Below are 5,196 nucleotides of genomic sequence, written 5' to 3'. Positions count from 1 at the left end.
TTTCTCAATATTGGAAGTGCCATTACTCTTTTTCACTTGCATTTTAAATTATGTGATTATTTATCCATTTTAGACATTTTAACTAAAATTACTCTTATTACATGTGTGTAGATATTATTGTGTATATTGAAGAGCTACAAACAATTTTACCATATATTTTCCCGAGGAATAACTCTTACTATGTATTGTAACAAAATCATGCACTTAATTTCTCTTCAGAATAGCTTTTTAGAAATTGATATGCAAAACTATCAAATATTGGTTTGAAAATTCAAAACACAAGAATGGCATGAGCAGGGCTCAATGGAAGGTTGGTTAAAAAAGTGTTGAGAAAATTAATGTAATGGAAATATATGTTATTAAGAAATAAGATTATAGACTTCAAAATAAAATGCCTGTGGACATTTATTCTTGTTTTTGAAATATTTTAATAATAATATTTCTTTTATTTAATTGAGAGCAAGGCAAATTCTTTTGACTGAGTCCTCAAAGGCTTTCTTAACTTGATTGTTTCTCAAAGTATAAATAAATGGGTTCAGTGTAGGTGAAATAGAGAAAATGAGCAGTGAAACCACTTTATTAATGGTCACTTTTTCCTTTGCTGTATGATTCATATAGATGAAAATGCATGTGCCATAGGTGATGGAGACCACAATCATGTGGGAAGAACAGGTTGAAAGGGCCTTTTTCCTTTGTTGAACAGAACGAATCTAAAAATTGTCTTGATGATATAAGTATATGACAGAACCACACATCTAAGTGTCATATTCAAGGTCAGTGCAGCACAGATTGTAACTGTCCATTCCGTGAACCATGTATCTGAACATGAGATTTTCACTAAGGGAAATGCATCACAGCCAAAATGATCAATTATATTAGAGTCACAAAATTTTAGATTTAAACCCAGGCTAAGTGGTGGGATTATTATACATAAACCAGCCATCCAAGAACATATGACGAGAGTCCTGCAGGCCCTGTTGCTCATGAGGTTCACATAATACAAGGGTTTGCTGATGACCACATAGTCGTCATAGGACATGGAGGCTAGCATAAAAAACTCTGATACCCCACAGAGGTCAGTAAAAAGCTCTTGGATTACACAAGCATTATAGGTAATAACGTTGTCACCTGTTGCTATGCTATACAGATATCTGGGAATAATGGCAGATATGAATGAGATATCCAAGAAGGAGAAATTTTTTAAGAAAAAGTACATGGGTGTTTTAAGGTGGGAATCCACAAAAGTGAGTATAATGATGGTCAAGTTTCCAGTTACACTCAGTGTGTAGGTGAGAAAGAGAAAGATAAAAATCAGAACTTGTAGCTCAGGGTCATCCGTAAGTCCCAGCAGAATGAATGTTGTTATTGTGCCGTTTCTCATCACTGAGTTCTGACTTCTCTCCAATCTGCATGTGATATTCAGATAAATGTTCTCATTGATTATAGATTATTTTAACTGTTCTAAAATATAATATATTCAAGCCTTTATATTTCATTATGTTTTTAACATAAATATATATTATATGTATACTTACATTTTATGCCTATCCTGTACTTAGGATTTTCCCATGTGACCAAGTGGATTACTGAGGGAGTATCATTTTAAGGGTAAAAAAGTTCTTTCCTATTGAGAAACTGAGTCACAAAATTTCATGCTCGATTTCATGTCTTTTCTTGACACTTTGGGTCTTTTTAGAAAAACAGTGCTAATATAACTTGGGTTCACTATTTAGACACTAGAGCAAAACTAGAGGCCTTTAGGGACACCCAAGTGGCTCAGTAGGTTGGGCATCTGCCTTCAGCTCACGTCATGATCCAAGGATCCTGAGATCAAGTCCTGCATTGGGCTTCTTACTCAGCAGGGAGTCTCCTCCTGCCTCTCACCCTGCTTTTGCTCTCTCTGTCCGACAAATAAATAAATAATATCTTTAAAAACAAAACAAAACTGGAGGTCTTTGTTCCAAAAGAAGATTTTTGTTCCTTGGTGTGTTTAAAAAGTCATATTTTTATAAAGGTATTTAAGTCTTCATATTCACTGACATGTCTGGGATTGCATAGAACTCTCTTTGCTTACTTTCTCCAACAACTTCGACAGACTTGGTAATGGGCTTAATGCTGTTAGAAGCTTCTAAATATGTTCTTACGATCTCCATCATTGAAAAGAAAATAAATTACTCTAAGGTCTGAGGAATTCTCTCCACTGGTGGTTAAGTGAGCTTAATTCTTATGAACAACTTCACAACCTGCTGATTTCCCTACCTCCTGCTACAGAGCCTAGCTATTTATCTTTCTGAATATTTGCATTACTAGCTGAATTTGTGTTACCTTTACTGTTGATACAAGTGATGACTGCCTTCTCTTCCCTCTCTCATCTTCCAGTGAATGAATTATTTTATTTTCATTGATGTCATACCTATAGGGACTCAGATAAGTCCAATACACAATCAAGATCTTAAACATTGAGGTTTTCTGGCATACCGAGATTCTTTGTGTTATGAGCAAATTCACTTTATTATTTAATTTACTGTGTTCTCTTCTTACTGAGATTGGGGTAGAATTGTTTGTTGCAGAATTGTTTGGGACTATTTGCCTTATTAACAGTGTTTCTAATATATAGAAAAATTGCTGATGATCAAGGTTTACTCAAAAGTTAGAATCTTCCTAGGAAATTTAGTTTTTTATTCAACCACTATCAAATAGTTCTATCAAATGGAGATGCAAAAGGAATATTTTATATTTATATACTTACAGCCCACCCACTTTCCTTTCATGTTTTCTCTGAATCTCTGAGATAATGTGTATTATAGTGAAATCTTACTCAGCCCCCAAATGTTGAACATTATCCAATTTTCAAAATATAGTCATTTTTCCCCCCAAGATATTATAACCTACTTTATGATGGAAGTTAGTAAGTTGACACAAAAGTGTAACTAACTGATTTTGTTTATTCTGTCTTTCTAATGAGTTTTCAAAATGAGCGCAGGACTCTGTCATGAGATGCTGTTGTTTCAGTCCTTATGGTGTTCTTTTCAGGGATGGGAAGAGGAATATGAGTGCATGCTAATTTACTTCTATATATAGGAAGACAATTTATTTTATTTTATATTTTATTATTTTTTTCAGTGTTCCAAGATGAATTGTTTATGCATCATACCCACTGTTCCATACAATACATGCCCTCAATAATACCCACTACCAGGCTCACCTAACCCACCTCCCCTCCAAAATCCTCAGTTTGTTTCTCAGAGTCTACAGTCTCTCATAGTTCGTCTCCCCCTCCAATTTCCCCCAATTCACTTATCCTTTCCTTCGTATAGGAAGACACTTTATTTTAAATTTGAGGTTGGATATCTATTCAAAATACCCTAAATACTTCTTACATTAAGTTAGATACAATTTGTTTATGTATCTTATGCATACAATGCTCCAAGCAATGAAATTTATCTACACAAGGGAAAGTCATTCTAAAAAATTAACGTCTCATGCATATATCTTAGATACATTGAAAATATTAAAATTATCACTGCAAATCTATTTTCTTTCTTAGAGGTAAATATAACCTAGATCCTATGAAGGGAACCACAGTCAGAGAGACAAACTTTATTGTACTTACTTTTCTGTTAGTATATCAGAGCTTCTGTTGTTTGCTTTACCATAGCCAATATCAAGATCACAATGTTAAAAGTCATATTTTTATAAAGGTATTTAAGTCTTCATATTCACTGACATGTCTGGGATTGCATAGAACTCTCTTGCTTACCTTCTCCAACAACTTCGACAGATTTGGTAATGGGCTTAATGCTGTTAGAAGCTTCTAAATATTTTCTTACGATCTCCATCATTGAAAAGAAAATAAATTACTCTAAGGTCTGAGGAACTCTCTCCACTGGTGGGAGAAATGAATTTTAAATCATAACGGCAGAGAAAAATGCTTACACCATGTCAAATGTGGCTTATCTTTTTAATTTCCAGAAAATGTTAAGAATGAAAAAAATGATCCTTGGGGACCTACAGTCAAGAGTCATTGATTTTCTGAGTAATGAAGTTTGGCAAAAACACAAGTAACACTGGCTTCAGTGGGGACTGTGCCTTTGGAGATAGGAGGATTTTTAGAGCATCATTTGACACAGGTCAGGAGGGCAACTGTATCATTTAAGTTACATAGTTAATTTGTTTTAAACTTTCACCCACTAAGGCATTTAGAAAATTATAATCCTTTAGTTATGAATGAAGTCCTTTATTATATAAATGTTTTATTATCATTGGCTAATTTTAATCAGATAAGCACAAGGAAAAGTTTATGTAATTATATAAGGCTACTGCTTGCATTATAGAACTTACCTTTTCAGATTTTCTTTTCCAAATATATCAACTGCATTATAAGTATTAGTTATGAATGCATAAAGATTTTTGGTCATATTTTATAATTGGATACAAAACATATGCTTCATGGTTGCATAGTAACACAGATATACTTAATGCCACTAATTTTACACTTCAAAATGGTCAAAATGGTAAATTTTATGTTATGTATATTTTACCACAATAAAAACATATGCTTTCATATATTTAAACATTTATTAATTTATTCCATGATAAACCTTTGTTTTTTCCAATTGTTCAGTATTAATAATGTTGGCTGTATGAATATCTTGTCAATTTTAAACCAATGCATGAATTAAATGTACAGTGTTCTTTATTTTCCATAGTTATCAACTATTCTATCAAAAGCATTTTCATACAAATATTTTTGCATGTGTGATAATGATTGGTGGAGTGAAATTTCTAGATAAAAATATTATTCTGCTTTTAGAAAATTTATATAATCAGAGCCATAAGATTGTTTTGGATCAAATATGTGTCACCATAATTAGGTTTTAGTGTACATTGTTTTTATTTTTATGCTTATTTGTATCTTGCTCTTTTAAATAAGTTAAATATGAATTTTAAGATTTTAGTAAGTCTTTAAAAGTGTCATTGCTGATTTTTGGCATATAGTTCATGGTTTTATAGAGTCAAATCTATCTTTTTTTGTTTTTTAGTTTTTAAACAGCATTATTGAGATATAATTGACATTCAATAAGCTGTACACATTTAAAGTGTACAATTTTAGAAGTTTTGACATATTGTATGTTCCCAAGAAAATAACACCATAATCACAATCATAAATATATCAATTATTTCTCAAAGTTTTCT

The 5,196-nt window shown here is 32.2% G+C and overlaps 1 pseudogene; it reads right to left on the bottom strand.

The window, feature by feature from the left end:
• Positions 1-449: 449 nt before the first annotated feature.
• LOC101681172 lies at positions 450-1,381 on the bottom strand (annotated as a pseudogene).
• Between the last annotated feature and the right edge of the window lie 3,815 nt (positions 1,382-5,196).

Source organism: Mustela putorius, unplaced genomic scaffold (genome assembly GCF_011764305.1).
Source record: "Mustela putorius furo isolate JIRA1106 unplaced genomic scaffold, ASM1176430v1.1 tig00003988_pilon_pilon_pilon, whole genome shotgun sequence".
Taxonomy (NCBI): domain Eukaryota; kingdom Metazoa; phylum Chordata; class Mammalia; order Carnivora; family Mustelidae; genus Mustela; species Mustela putorius.
This window is presented reverse-complemented; position numbering and strand designations above follow the sequence as displayed.